The following is a 16,790-nucleotide window of genomic DNA, read 5'->3' on the forward strand; positions in this document are numbered from 1 at the left end:
AGATAAATATAACATGACAGAACTTTGATGTACATTTTGGTTTGTCTTCCATAGTGGAGCCATCCATAGTTTTTTCTAAAATGTTCATTACTAAATATTGATTTGCAAGGTTGTGATGGTACTAAATTTTGATTTGCAAGGTTATGGTATTACTGATTTTTTATTTGCAATGTTAAAATCATTTCCAGGTACTTGAAACATGCTGCAACCAAAGCATAACAAGTTTGCACGATTAAAGAGACATGATAGTTTAGTAGATTGAAAGTGCAGTGCACTCAACAACATGAAATAGAATGAAAATACGATAGCACTAGATTCTCAAATCGTTCTCCCGAGCTAACATCATCTGATCACACTTGTAATTGCTAGTGGGTACAAACTCTCACTAATCAACAAAATAAGTAAGAGCGGCGCATGTCTTCGGACTGAACAAATATCATCATCGCACAACAATAATTTTTATGAATTACACACACACAGAGAGAGAACAACAACAGGCTCGGTTTGGTGAAGAATAACAGCAGGGGAGGAAGACAGAAGGAGCAGCAGGGGCGCTCAGGAAGAAGAGGGAAGCAGCAGGGGGTGGTGAGAGAAGAGAAGCATCAGAGAGCAGATCAGCCGCCCTGGCCTCTTGCACGGGTGGAGCGCGCCACCTCTCTCCCCTTCGGTGTTCAGTCGCGCGTGGGATCAGACGGCCTGGTGGGTCGCGCGCTTCGACCCCCTTCCTCTCCTCTGGTTCGCGGGTTCAGCCGCGCGTGGGATCAGACGGCGGTCTGGTTGGTCGCGCGCTTGGTTCGTGGGTTCAGCCGCGCGAGGGATCAGACACCCACCGCTTGCCGTCTGGTGGGTCGCGATAATACTACACACGCGCAAAAGTCACGGGCTTTCACGCACCCTGCTACGTGGCCTTCACTAATTGTCCCTCCCTGATTTTAAGTGGCGGGCCCGCCTCACTTTATCAAATCTAAGCCAACCAGATCCTAACCATCCCATAAAAGCATGTAAAACCCCCGTGTGTAGCATCTCTCAGTGGGTCGCGCCTCTCGATGCTTCGATTGGTCACCAGATGCCGGCGCTCTTGGAAAATATACTGTGATACGAGTCATTACAAGATACCATGCTCGGCATGGTGCGTCAGATCTGCATCGAAGGCATAGGATCAACTCATTTGTTTATATACATGATATTTTGCGTCTAGCCCCCCAAAAGTTGTGCCTACATGCAAAATCATAGTAGCTGTTCAAAATATTAATCCACATGAACAACTACCGATTGTTTCCAAATGAACTAGTACGTCATAATTTTCTAAAACACTAATACTCGATGATCACAAGCAGAAGCAGTCCCTGTTTTTGCGTTACTCACTTTTCTTGAAAGCTGCATATAAGTTCTTTTTTACTCAGATGTGTGTCAGTAGCGTCTTTCCAGGGTGATAGGTAGATTTTTAGTTCATCATTGTGCCCGTGAGACAAAAATGCCCCAAGCTGAAAACGAGATGCGAGTTTGACATGGTGTAATGCAAAGCTGCAACCGGCAATATAAAAAAGTTTAAGGTCTGTTTTGTATATTTGGTAATGGATGTCTGACTATTTAATCCTCTACTTTGGGCACAGATCACAACTTCTTGTATCACGGTATCATATCAATGCCCGTATCACTGGATATATGCACTCGTGCGTGATTTCTTCTGGCACTTTTCAGTTAGCCCCCTCCAGAACTGAACTCTTCTCCAAGTTGATCCATGCTTCAGTGTTGAAAGCACTTTCGACCAAGTTTGAGTGCCTAAACGCACTCTGCAAAATATGAAGAAGTGTTGTAATAATATCATAATAAGAATATTTCTGCAGAAATGAATACTCTACAAGTAAATGTTGTGGTCTCGTGTTTAATTTATGATGCAAAAAGGCTCAAAATACTATATATATAAATGTGCTATCAGTGTTTTGGCTGACTCGTTTACTGATTGAGGCACGAACTTGACGCCACTATAGGCAGTGTCCGATGTTATGCAGACGCAGTGTCGTGGCTCTGTTCACGTTGCGGTGACGGCACGTTTAGTGTGAGCGCGCGGGACGGACGTGAGACACGGCTTTAGAAGCACGAGACGGACAGCCGTGCTCCTCTTTTCCTGATGTTTTTCTTATCAGCAACTTTGTTAACAAATGTAATTTGGTTCCCTATATCGTGTTAATATTCCTTTCTATTAATTTTTTAGAGGCATTGGTGTGACACGCATGGTCGCATATTATGTGCAGGCACGAACAGTGACGTACTAGAGGCACGAGCGTGAAGCAAAGGGAGGCACAGACGTGAAGGCTCGTGACGCACAGACGTGAAGTCATGCCTGTGTTTTGTAGATGTTTCAGTGACACATTTTCACTGCAGGAGGCACGATGTTAGTAGAACTTGAGGCAAGTTCGTGCCTATATGCTCCATGTGTTTCCACTGCCACGAGTGACTGTGAGTGGCATGAAAGTGTAGCCCCTGGAGTCACTATTAGAGTTGTGTCGAATATTATTGTACAAAGTAGGTTACAGTTGAACTTCGAGTCGTACGGTGTGTAGACAGGATATAGAGTCGTGTCCAAGCAGAACACTTGTATCGTAGGCCTCTCATATATAATGGGATTAGACACACGATGTAATCTATGCCAACATAATAGCACAGGCACGCAGGGGGAGCCGGCGGCGTGTGCCGACGCCCAGGTGGCCAATGTGCGATATTGTAGCGGTGTTATGGGGAGAAGCGCACGTAGTCCGGCCCCCGGGATGTAGCCATATCGGTGAACCCTGTTAACAAATCTCGGTGTCGTGCTTGTGTGATTGCTTGATTCTCGGTAGATCGACGGTGGCCTCGGTTTTATTCTAACAGTCACGTTGTTAGCCCCACGAGAATGCGAGGCGTCCCCTCCTGTGGGTTTGTGAACGCCACATGGCGCCGCTCCGGAAACCCAGCGGTTCGAAGGGTGTGTCCTCTGGTTGGGATACGAACGCCACGTGGCGTCACTCCGGAAACCCAACGGTCCGACGAGCGTCTTCTCCGATGAGGGTGTGAACGCCGCGTGACGCAGCTCCGACTCATCGCTCGAGGCTAAGGTCTGGCTATTTAAGCGGGACCGCGTCCCTCAACCCTAGCCACATCCTCTTCCTCCCTTTGCCCGTCGCCAACCCATCCATTTCTCTTGCTCTTTTCTCTCCTGACCCCCTCCGCCATGGCTAGGAAGAAGAAGACTACTCCAGAGCGTCGCTTCGAGATGCAGGAGCGAGATCCGGGCTGGCGAGGGTTCCTCCTTTGTAAGTTGACTCTACTTCCACCTCTTGAGTTTTCTCTCTCTTCCTGATACTTGATTTAGTTGTGAATTACTGTTTTCGGGTTCCTTCTAATATGATGGGGATGTGTCTTGCTGATACTGGATCAAAGTCAACTGGAGCTAGGCTTAGGTTGCTTCGCGAACTTCAACAGAAACCCCATACAGCAAGGGCGGAGCCAGCATGTTAGCATTGGGTTCAGATGAACCCAACGACTTTTCTTGGTCTAGCATACGTACACAGATACGTACTCCTCTGAACCCAACGAAAAACAAGGGATGAACCCATCAAGTTCCAACGCCAAGTGAGCAGCCTAATAAAAAAGCCCAAAAGCCCACTAGTAAATTGCCTCTCTAGTCCATGCTAATTAAATACCCGTATACTTTAATAGTTAGTACTAATTAAATACCCGGTGCATTGTTACGAAATAACAAATGATAATATTTTGGCTTTGCACTCTGAAATAACATAAGTGATATTATGTTTCTCTCTGTAATGTATTTTTAGTGCTATATTTTTTGTTCTTCCTTGAAGGGGACTACTATATATTTGATGTAAGGTGGTGTGAAATTGGACTTTACATTGAATTAATCAGACCAAATCCTCACAATAAGATAATGAGTGAACCCATCGACTAAATTTTCTGGCTCCGCCCCGGCCATACAGTAGGATACCAACAACATGAGGATGTATCTTCTAGCGGATTAGGGGGCAGTTCTAGAGGCGATCAGACCGAGTGTCCCTTGTTAATTAAGCTTGATAAGCCGCGGGATCACACCCGTGCCTCGGATTTGAAGGAGTTCGGCCTAGTAATTACTGGAGCGGTGTACAAGGCCATGGGCATCGACGGCTTGACGCATCCTGCTACGAGTCCAAATGACAAGTACGCTTCTACCCCTACGCGCGATGCACCCTGTTGTTGAACGTATGCACCCGGCCCACTGCGCACCGGCGCGGAACGTGCCATTGCATCGAGCGCTCCGCTGCGCACCGGCGCATGGACTGGGCGTAGCTCTGTTGCACGACCCCTGTGCCCCTGATTTGCCGCTGCCGGCGCATGTGAAGTTTCCAGCCGCAGCGTCTCCCTCCCCTCTCTCTCTCCCTCCCTCCCTCCCCTTCGTTTCGCATTCACAGGAAGTTGCGTCCGCGTGCCGCCGGCCGTACCCGACCCCTCCGGTGTCGCCGCGCCGAATCCACTCGTCCGGCTTTGGCGGCGCCATGGGGCCCAAGTCCAAGTCCAAGCCCAAGGCCCGGTCGGCTCGCCAGAAATCGCTGGCCACACCGAGGTAACTTTTTCCCCAACCTTTCCTTTTTGGATGCGATGCGGCGCCATTAGTGACCGATCCAGACCAAGCTCACCGTGTATCCTCTATGTTCCTAGTGACCCAATGCAGGAGTTTAAGTGCATTCAGCACTACGATCGTGAGCATATGTCTGAGTTGAATGAAAAGCGGCTGGGGACCAAATATTGCGATGTTTGTTTGACGTGTGAGCTTAAGGGTTTGTCTGCCCGCCGCTCGGGTGGTGAGGAGAAGACGGAGAGGAAGAAGAACAGGTCAGCAAGACGCACTGCTGCCAAGGAGCCTGCAAAACCAAACAGCAGCGCTTCCTGGGTTTGCTTGGAGTGAGGTAGCTTTTTTTGTGGTGGTGCTGCAAGATTCGAGCGAGAGGGCCATGTTAGAGCACATCACAAGGAGCAACCTGAGCATCGGTGGTTTGCCAACACCTATGATAAAGATGTACTGTACTGTTGTGAGTGTAACCAGAAGGTTCCACTCAAGGTTTTTAAGTATCGTCCATCACAATCAGCAGAAGCTTCAACTGAGTTAGAGGCAAACACCAACCCGCTTGATCCGAAGGATGATGAAGGTTTGGACAAGAAGGAGGTGGTGACACCGCAGATGAAACCAATGGAGGCGGAGGGCAAGGGATCCAGCAGTTCGTCATCTCCTCGCTCGGAGGATGATGATGGTTTGGACAAGAAGGAGGTGGTGACACCGCAGATGAAACCGGTGGAGACGGAGGACAAGCGATCCAGCGGTCCATCATCTCCTCACTCTGAGGACATAACCAAGGAGCCTGTTTTCATATGCCAGTCAGAGGAGATAGCCAAGGAGGACGTTGCCAAATATAATGTCATCAGGGGGGCTGCGGAATCCCGGCAACGCCTGTTTTTTCAATGCCATGCTGCAGTGCTTATTGGCCCTTGATCCACTGCGCAGCATAATGATGGGACAAAATGTTTGCAAAGGGCCAATTGCTGCGCTTTTCAAAGAGCTCTTTGTCGACACAAGTCCTTCAAGCAATGCAAAAGACTACCTTGACCAAAGAAAACTGTTTGCATCTGTCTGCTCAATGTGGCCCCAATTCAATACCGGCGGAATGGAGGATGCCGAAGAACTCATCCAATGTTTTCTTCATGGTTTGGATGAAGTGGAAGATGAAGCACATCAACCTTCAATGGATGCTTCAAAGAAGGTCACAATTGTCAACTCCATCTTTGCAGGCGAGGAGTGTAGTGCTCTAACCAGCATAGAATGTGTACACGGTTCCAAGGAGAAACATGAAGAGACCCTTATATTCCGACTGCCAATTCCAGATAGGAAGCTCCCTGCTGTAGCTTCGAGGAGCAATAAAGCTGATGCTGAGGCACATGATGGCGATGATCCTGTATCAGTTGAGGATTGCTTCGACTTATACACCTAGGAAGAGTTGATATCTGATTGGGTCTGTGAGTCTTGCACTGATGCAGCTAACACAAAACATGTTGTGGAGTCAGGTGGTGACGATAACCAAAATGACCAGAAACAGAAACAGGAAGCAACAAAAATTTTCAGAGATGCAAGGAAAAGAATGATTATAACCAAAGCTCCAGATGTAATGGTGATTAGTTTGATCAGGCAAAAAAAGGCTCCTAATCCTGCTGGATATGATAAATTGGAAGGACATGTGTGTTTCAAGGAGATTCTTAATATGCAGCCATACATGGACAAAAGGTAGGTATTGTTTCTTTGACTGACTGGATATGAAATCATTTTTAATAGTCTTGTTCGAATGGATAAGAAATCATTTTACCTGAATCTGAAAACTTGTTTGACCGACTATTGTAGGAAAAAACATTCCTTGACTGACTGAATATAGATCCATGCATCAACCAGAGTAGTAGCGCAGTGTTAGTAACTACTCCAGCTATCTTCAAGCATGAAGCAGTGACTAATTAATAAATACAACTCAAATTTAGAAATAATTGATCAATAAAAAAACCAACCGTCCGTCCAAATTAAACAAAACAGAAACTAGTATAACTGAAGTTAGCTCAGCTTAATTAGGTCCATGAATGAAAAAGCTGGAGCAGCTAGATTAGCTAGGACCCATGACATGAAAATGAACTATAATTGCTGACTTAGTATTCTTTTGTCCCTCGTTAGCGACAAACAAAGGCATGCATACTTACTGTTCCTAGCTTTGAAAATGATCCTTTTATTAACTAACTCTATACACTCTCAGCTCCCTTCCTAACCAAAGAAGATCTCCAACCACTACCTAGCTATTAATCATCCTTATGTAGTTTCAGACAATTATTCTGACTGAACTGGGTCTAAATATTTTTGAATTTGGCATCTCAGTATTTGTGATTTATGAGCGAGCGACAGTACTGTACAGCTCTATGACTGCTCTGGTCATCACTATTTCCTGTAATTTTCAGGTTTGACGAGAATGACAATAACACCTACCGTCTAGTTGGTGTTGCTCAACACTTTGGAGATCGGGAAGGAGGTCATTATATTGTGTATGTAAGAGCTAGCAAGATGAATGGTCAGGAACATCAAAGCAATGACAAGTCTTGGTTTTATGCAAGCGATGAGATGATCAGAGAAGCCAGCTTGCAAGACGTTCTTGATTTCGAGGCCTACATTCTTTTTTATGAGAGGGTGGGGAACTAAGACTTTATAAGTTATTCTGTGTTTGTTGGCATGTTTATTTAAATGTCAACGTTCTGTTTGCAGTGTTCAAATCATGATGCCCAATCTTCTGCCAATGTCACGAGTGAGGAATCTGGACTTGCCAACCTTCTGCCAATGTTGCCCAATCTTGTCGGTGATTTGATTCCTCCACCCATGGATGACTTGGTCCCATGGGATGAGCAGAGGAACCCCAGACGGGATAAAAGGAGAGAACAGGGAGCGGACAAGAAAAATGCCACATTGCTACCTATGTTTTGGGAGTTTCTTGATGAGTATGTTTATCTCGCTTTTCTATGTTTTTTTGTCTCATGCTGCTCAATGGGTTTCACCTCTGGCCTACCCCAACTTGTTTGGGACTAAAGGCTTTGTTGTTGTTGTTGTTGTTGTTGTTCTGCTCAACGGGTTCTAATCCAGACAACTTCGTTTTGATAGGTTTACTCTATCTGGAGAAACGATGTCATATTACCGTTTTCAATTGTGGGGCATGCTTGTGAGAGGTTCTGGATCAAGGGAACTGCACATCCTCTACTCGCATCTCTTGAGTCGGTCAAAGGACCTTGCAATGGGAGTCTGCAATGGCGGTGAAAGGTATAATTTTGACAAAATTACCTCTTCAATCTTGGAAAAATTGGTTATGTAGCACCCAAATAGGTCGCCTTCAGAAAGCTAGCACCAAAATGTCTTAGTACACTTAAATAACACTACAAAGGTTACACATTTTAGTTGTTTAGCACGGTGTCATATTCTCCATCCAAGGCAGTTATTTAGGACCAATGTATCCTTGTTTCAATCATACAGCTAGTACAGAGGCACCACTCTTTCAAGCTTTGGATGTTTCTTGGCTAACTGTGATCCACATTGAGTAATTGTTCTTGTATCCTATCCTGTAGTTTTTTTGCACCAACAGTTGGATCTTTCCTGAAGATATCCTCCCCCTTCGAAGCTTCCTTTCCTGTTACTTTACCAGTACTAGCACAAGTATGCTCCAATTCTGAAATCACAATTACCTTTTTTTCAAAAGGGGACAAATCACAATCACCTGCATGAAAACCAAGCTTTAAGATTGTGTGCTGATATGTGCTGAAAATTTTCCCTTTAAATTAGTAGCCATCACTTTCCCTTCAAATTAGTAGCCACCTTATTTTCCTTATGATTCCTTGATTTTAATATCATAGTACTAATTACTAAATACTGTAAACAGGCTGAGGGTGAAGTTAACAGAAATTGCCCGGAAGTATATGCTGGAACTTGTAACAAGTTTGAAAATAAAGCTGACAGAATGCAACAGGAATTTAATACAGCAGCTCGAGTTAAAATTTCTTGAAATGCCCAAAAAGTAATGTCCTCAATCCCTTCCCTTTTATATCATTATTTATTTATGCAACTCAGTTCTATTTTAGTGCTTAATTAGAGACTACTGTATATATGTTTTCAGGCATGAAGAGCTAGAGGATTGTTTTGGCGCTGCTTTGCTTAGAGAAATGAGTGTACATGGTCATGTTGAGAAGAAAATCATGACACCTTTGCCTGATAAATGCGCCTTGGTTCAGGCACTTGTCGAACGTGTGATTAGCAACCATAAAGTTGGGTACTCGTAGGAAGGTGATTTTGGCTTAAATGATATGGATGCCTACGATGGCAAGGTGGTCATCACAAAAAGTACGAAGTTATTTGATATACAGCCTGAAATATCGCCCGAGATGGTCACTGCGATGGAGAAGGATTTTAAAAGTATTGCAACAAAAGTGGTGCAAAAATTCATGCATTCTCAGATTTACGTTCCTTATTTGTCACCTTTTCATGCTTTCTTGAGTGGCATGGGACTATATGCTACCTGGTGGTTGGACTGACTCAAGACAAAGGATTTGCGAGAATTGATACTCCATTATCCCTTTTTCAAGCCTTCAAGGGCTCGTTTGAATTTGCTGGTGGGCATCTTTGATGCATGGAGATCGTTCGATCAGAATGATACAAGTCCTTTATTTAAGAAGATCTTCAGGGATGTCCAAGGATCTTTATGGTTAAGGAAGATGACTGCGGTTGTTAATCAAATCATTATTGATGTTTTCCAGCACAAAGGCGCTGCATATTATGAAGACGGGCTACAGTACATGATTGAATTATTGAGGCATCTTGCAGTACATGGCACTGAGAAATCCTTTGACTGCCATGTTGATGGCCCCCGCAAGCAACTGGTACAAAATCTCGATGAACTGGAGGTCGGAGGTGCTTATTATCTCGAAGAGTTTGTGATGCTTGCCTTAACTTCTTTGTTAGAGAAATCGGCAATGAAAGACATGTATGTCGTTGCAACCCACTACTCAATTTTATTTTATTTTCTGTTTAGTTTTATTAACTGCTAGGTATTATATGATCTACAGGTTGGAGTCTGTTTGGGAGTGCTACAAGAATTGCAATTACTCCTATCAGAAGTAAATTAGCAATGATTCGTGGAGGGGAAAGATGTGGCCGAGCTCCTTATGTAGGTACATCCACTTTGAACGTCTACTAATATCCCATTCACATTTTCTCCCATCAGATGCAATGTTTTTAAATAAGATAATGTTTTAATTATTGAGTATACCTTTTCCTCTTCACTTTGATTTGTTTCTTTTTTTTTCTCTTGATGCATTGCACCGTTGAAGTGCTTCTCCACACAACAACAAAAAATGCAGACAAAAGGAGAGAATCCCATAAAAATAGTTATGAGAGAAAAAACAGTGTGTGTGTGTTAATTTGATATTTTTTACGGTACCCTGGTACTCCAATCACCCGTATCGGAGTACCAAGCAAATGAAGTTGTCCATGATAAAGGGCAACTAGTCATTTTACCAATACTACTTTGGACTTTCCCATCATCCCGTAGGGGTCGATAGCTGCCCATTGTTCGGTAAAATAAAAAAGAAACTCCCGATCATTCAGCGGAGCTTTTTCTATCGAGTGGTGGTGGCGCTGCCAGCCCAATCCTTTCCTCAGTTCGCAGTCCCGATGAGGTAACAAAACACATAGAGCCATAGAGGAAACCAGGGGCAGCAGGTTAGCTGCCATTTTTGTGCGAACTGATCACTTGATCTAAGGATTTCTGAAGTTGTTGTTTTGATCACACATATACAGATATACAGATGAATTAGAATAATCTGTAGAACGAGTATGGCCGTGGTTAAATGGACAATGGCGACCTTAAGGTAGAAAACTATCATGCTCAAGTAGAATTATTTTTTATTTCCAATATTCACTGATACCTCTTACTTGAAGTTGTACTGATGTTATTGCGGAGGGCTTAGATGGTATTTGGTATGCCTGTTTCCATTTATCATCTTAGTTCTGTTGTTGCGTCCTACAATCTCTAGGAATGTAATTTGCTTAGTTTCCTTCATTCAGTTTTACTAGTTTAGTTTCTCCGGAAAGAAAGAGCTTATCAATTTATGTTGCATAATCAAGAACAAAGGAATTTCTTCTCAAGTCTGGTATTTGTACTGTACAGCTTAACTGTTCCACCAAATGATAGCAAAGCCTTCTCTATGTTCACTGCAAGAAGTAGGCACATCACCATATTATTCAAATGGTGTCTTATCAGAGTTATAACAGTTTTGTGATCTTAAAATCATCTCTATCAGAGTTATAACAGTTTCGTGATCTTAAAATCATCTCTTCTTTGTTCCCTTATTCTTATGCAAAATGTATTTGCTCTTTTTTATTCAGAGGCTTTTACTGAAGCTTGTTGATATTTTAGTCAGACATGGTATTAATTGTCTGCGATATGCTTTATGGATCGTTATATCATTCTTCGCAGTTAGGTGATGGACATGTCTCCCCGTCTATTTTGTGAGCAATTCAATGGTGCTACATATCCCTTGCAAATGGCCTCTACAAGGAAGAGAGCTGTCAGTGTCTTGCCGACTGCACGAAGACGACGAACCACACCTGATTACAATGGCCTCTACATGGATTAACTAGTGAAGCTAGATATGAACCTGGATTCTGTTTTGCTCTGTTTGGGTCATCAGGGTAGTCAGTGTAATGTTGCTCTTTCATTTGTACGAGTAGGTAACTGCTGTTGTATCTGGGAACCTGATGTACACTGACTTTGCAATGGAGCCATGGAATTGCAGACTTACTATTTGTCAAAAAGGTTAATTACTGGATTCTGATTTGCAAGTTTATGTTAGTACTGAATTTTGATTTGTAGAGTTAAGTGCCCATAGCCCTCAGGTACTGCTGGGTACCTTCCCCTTGCAACCGCGGCAATTTCCCATGTTGAGGTCTTGAAGATAAATATAACATGACAGAACTTTGATGTACATTTTGGTTTGTCTTCCATAGTGGAGCCATGCATAGTTTTTTCTAAAATGTTCATTACTAAATATTGATTTGCAAGGTTGTGATGGTACTAAATTTTGATTTGCAAGGTTATGGTATTACTGATTTTTTATTTGCAAAGTTAAAATCATTTCCAGGCACGATTAAAGAGACATGATAGTTTAGTAGATTGAAAGTGCAGTGCACTCAACAACATGAAATAGAATGAAAATACGATAGCACTAGATTCTCAAATCGTTCTCCAGAGCTAACATCATCTGATCACACTTGTAATTGCTAGTGGGTACAAACTCTCACTGATCAACAAAATAAGTAAGAGCGGCGCATGTCTTCGGACTGAACAAATATCATCATCGCACAACAATAATTTTTATGAATTACAGACACACACAGAGAGAACAACAACAGGCTCGGTTTGGTGAAGAATAACAGCAGGGGAGGAAGACAGAAGGAGCAGCAGGGGCGCTCAGGAAGAAGAGGGAAGCAGCAGGGGGTGGTGAGAGAAGAGAAGCATGAGAGAGCAAATCAGCCGCCCTGGCCTCTTGCACGGGTGGAGCGCGCCACCTATCTCCCCTTCGGTGTTCAGCCGCGCGTGGGATCAGACGGCCTGGTGGGTCGCGCGCTTCGACCCCCTTCCTCTCCTCTGGTTCGCGGGTTCAGCCGCGCGTGGGATCAGACGGCGGTCTGGTTGGTCGCGCGCTTGGTTCGTGGGTTCAGCCGCGCGAGGGATCAGACGCCCACCGCTTGCCGTCTGGTGGGTCGCGATAATACTACACACGCGCAAAAGTCCCGGGCTTTCACGGACCCTGCTACGTGGCCTTCACTAATTGTCCCTCCCTGATTTTAAGTGGCGGGCCCGCCTCACTTTATCAAATCTAAGCCAACCAGATCCTAACCATCCCATAAAAGCATGTAAAACCCCCGTGTGTAGCATCTCTCGGTGGGTCGCGCCTCTCGATGCTTCGATTGGTCACCAGATGCCGGCGCTCTTGGAAAATATACTGTGATACGAGTCATTACATGATACCGTGCTCGGCATGGTGCGTCAGATCTGCATCGAAGGCATAGGATCAACTCATTTGTTTATATACATGATATTTTGCGTCTAGCCCCCCAAAAGTTGTGCCTACATGCAAAATCATAGTAGTTGTTCAAAATATTAATCCAGATGAACAACTACCGATTGTTTCCAAATGAACTAGTACGTCATAATTTTCTAAAACACTAATACTCGATGATCACAAGCAGAAGCAGTCCCTATTTTTGCGTTACTCACTTTTCTTGAAAGCTACATATAAGTTCTTTTTTAGTCAGATGTGTGTCAGTAGCGTCTTTCCAGGGTGATAGGTAGATTTTTAGTTCATCATTGTGCCCGTGAGACAGAAATGCCCCAAGCTGAAAACGAGATGCGAGTTTGACATGGTGTAATGCAAAGCTGCAACCGGCAATATAAAAAAGTTTAAGGTCTGTTTTGTATATTTGGTAATGGATGTCTGACTATTTAATCCTCTACTTTGGGCACAAATCACAACTTCTTGTATCACGGTATCATATCAATGCCCGTATCACTGGATATATGCACTCGTGCGTGATTTCTTCTGGCACTTTTCAGTTAGCCCCCTTCAGAACTGAACTCTTCTCCAAGTTGATCCATGCTTCAGTGTTGAAAGCACTTTCGACCAAGTTTGAGTGCCTAAACGCACTCTGCAAAATATGAAGAAGTGTTGTAATAATATCATAATAAGAATATTTCTGCAGAAATGAATACTCTACAAGTAAATGTTGTGGTCTCATGTTTAATTTATGATGCAAAACGGCTCAAAATACTATATATATATATGTGCTATCAGTGTTTTCGCTGACTCGTTTACTGATTGAGGCACGAACTTGACGCCACTATAGGCAGTGTCCTATGTTATGCAGACGCAGTGTCGTGGCTCTGTTCACGTTGCGGTGACGGCACGTTTAGTGTGAGCGCGCGGGACGGACGTGAGACACGGCTTTAGAAGCACGAGAAGGACAGTCGTGCTCCTCTTTTCCTGATGTTTTTCTTGTCAGCAACTTTGTTAACAAATGTAATTTGGTTCCCTATATCGTGTTAATATTCCTTTCTATTAATTTTTGAGAGGCATTGGTGTGACACGCATGGTCGCATATTATGTGCAGGCACGAACAGTGACATACTACAGGCAGGAGCGTGAAGCAAAGGGAGGCACAGACGTGAAGGCTCGTGACGCACAGACGTGAAGTCATGCCTGTGTTTTGCAGATGTTTCAGTGACACATTTTCACTGCAGGAGGCACGATGTTAGTAGAACTTGAGGCAAGTTCGTGCCTATATGCTCCATGTGTTTTCACTGCCACGAGTGACTGTGAGTGGCATGAAAGTGTAGCCCCTGGAGTCACTATTAGAGTTGTGTCGAATATTATTGTACAAGGTAGGTTACAGTTGGACTTCGAGTCGTACGGTGTGTAGACAGGATATAGAGTCGTGTCCAAGCAGAACACTTGTATCGTAGGCCTCTCATATATAGTGGGATTAGACACACGATGTAATCTATGCCAACATAATAGCACAGGCACGCAGGGGGAGCCGGCGGCGTGTGCCGACGCCCAGGTGGCCAATGTGCGGTATTGTAGCGGTGTTATGGGGAGGAGCGCACGTAGTCCGGCCCCAGGGATGTAGCCATATCGGTGAACCCCGTTAACAAATCTCGGTGCCGTGCTTGTGTGATTGCTTGATTCTCGGTAGATCGACGGTGGCCTCGGTTTTATTCTAACAGTCACGTTGTTAGCCCCACGAGAATGCGAGGCGTCCCCTCCTGTGGGTGTGTGAACGCCACATGGCGCCACTCCGGAAACCCAGCGGTTCGAAGGGCGTGTCCTCTGGTTGGGATACGAACGCCACGTGGCGTCACTCCGGAAACCCAACGGTCCGACGAGCGTCTTCTCCGATGAGGGTGTGAACGCCGCGTGACGCAGCTCTGACTCATCGCTCGAGGCTAAGGTCTGGCTATTTAAGCGGGACCGCGTCCCTCAACCCTAGCCACATCATCTTCCTCCCTTTGCCCGTCGCCAACCCATCCATTTCTCTCGCTCTTTTCTCTCCTGACCCCCTCCGCCATGGCTAGGAAGAAGAAGACTACTCCAGAGCGTCGCTTCGAGATGCAGGAGCGAGATCCGGGCTGGCGAGGGTTTCTCCTTTGTAAGTTGACTCTGCTTCCACCTCTTGTGTTTTCTCTCTCTTCCTGATACTTGATTTAGTTGTGAATTACTGTTTTCAGGTTCCTTCTAATATGATGGGGATGTGTCTTGCTGATACTGGATCAAAGTCCACTGGAGCTAGGCTTAGGTTGCTTCGCGAACTTCAACAGAAACCCCATACAGCAGGGGCGGAGCCAGCATGTTAGCATTGGGTTCAGATGAACCCAACGACTTTTCTTGGTCTAGTATACGTACACAGATACGTACTCCTCTGAACCCAACGAAAAACAAGGGATGAACCCATCAAGTTCCAACGCCAAGTGAGCAGCCTAATAAAAAAAGCCCAAAAGCCCACTAGTAAATTGCCTCTCTAGTCCATGCTAATTAAATACCCGTATACTTTAATAGTTAGTACTAATTAAATACCCGGTGCATTGTTACGAAATAACAAATGATAATATTTTGGCTTTGCACTCTGAAATAACATAAGTGATATTATGTTTCTCTCTGTAATGTATTTTTAGTGCTATAGTTTTTGTTCTTCCTTGAAGGGGACTACTATATATTTGATGTAAGGTGGTGTGAAATTGGACTTTACATTGAATTAATCAGACCAAATCCTCACAATAAGATAATGAGTGAACCCATCGACTAAATTTTCTGGCTCCGCCCCAGCCATACAGTAGGATACCAACAACATGAGGATGTATCTTCTAGCGGATTAGGGGGCAGTTCTAGAGACAATCAGACCGAGTGTCCCTTGTTAATTAAGCTTGATAAGCCGCGGGATCAGACCCGTGCCTCGGATTCAAAGGAGTTCGGCCTCATTAACGATCTTATCAATGACAAGGTGAAGCTCCGCATTGATCTCGAGAAGGCGTTGGAGGTCATCCAAGACTGGAAGAAGCTCTTAGAGGATAGCGATGCCGAGGTGAAGAAGACGGATGCCATGATCGTAGAACTTATGGATGAGAAGGCGAAGCTCCTCCTCGAGTGCGATCGGCTGGTGGAGGAATCTGTTGCTCCTGTCAAGCAACGTGAGGAGGACAGGAAGGTCGTGGAGGTGATGAAGAAGGAGATTGAGGATTTCCGCCCCAGCAAGCCAGGGAGAAGGTCGTTGGGGAGTAAGCATAGAGCACCGCCCCTAATCATTGTCTGCTTTGAAGTTATTTAGCAGTGGACTAAAGTTTCTTATTTTTTCTTGTGTAAGTTGTCAGGAATTATGTTAAGAAATGTAACTTGGTTTCTTTTGTCGCATTAATTTTCCTTAATATTTATCATTATGTTCCTCGGAATTGGAGGTATATGGGGGCAGGTATTTCAACACTATCAAATGTCAATTTTAACCTTTTACCTTGTGAGGCAGGGAAGGGAAGCATCGAGAGGCACGATTTTTCAACCATAAGAAGCACGTTTTCAGTAGCATGTTTAACTATGGCAGGAACGGGCGTGGAGTCTCTACAACCATGTTTCTGTATTAAGTAGCTTGACAGTCGTGCCTCTCTCTTTCAAATATTGAGCATCGCAAGATCAAACCCATCACAAGCACCTCTCCCATTGCAAGATTAATCAATCTAGTTGGCCGGACCAACCGGATAGATCGGAGAGAAATACAAAGTTGCAATAATCATGCATAAAAGAGTGCAGCAAAGACTCAAATAGTATTCATGAATAATCTGATCATAAACTCACAATGCATTGGATCCCAACAAACACATCAGAAAAAGAATTACATCAAATATAACTCTAAGAACATCGAGGAGAGCATTGTATTTAAGATCAAAGAGAGAGGAGAAGCGATCTAGCTACTAACTATGAACCCGTAGGTCTGTGGTAAACCATTCACACATCATCGGAAGGGCAGCAAGGTTGATGTAGAGCCACTCCGTGATTAATTTCCCCTCTGGCAGAGTGCCAGAAAAGGCCCCCAGATGAGATCTTTGAGAACAAAAGTTTGCGGCGGAAGGAAAAGTGTTTTGGGTGGCTCGCTGTTG

The 16,790-nt window shown here is 44.4% G+C and overlaps 1 pseudogene; it reads left to right on the forward strand.

Moving 5' to 3' along the window:
* The first annotated feature begins 4,526 nt into the window (after nt 1–4,526).
* On the forward strand, nt 4,527–15,970 carry LOC119283670 (annotated as a pseudogene).
* The last annotated feature ends 820 nt before the right edge of the window (nt 15,971–16,790 follow it).

This window comes from Triticum dicoccoides, chromosome 4A (genome assembly GCF_002162155.2).
Source record: "Triticum dicoccoides isolate Atlit2015 ecotype Zavitan chromosome 4A, WEW_v2.0, whole genome shotgun sequence".
Lineage (NCBI taxonomy): Eukaryota > Viridiplantae > Streptophyta > Magnoliopsida > Poales > Poaceae > Triticum > Triticum dicoccoides.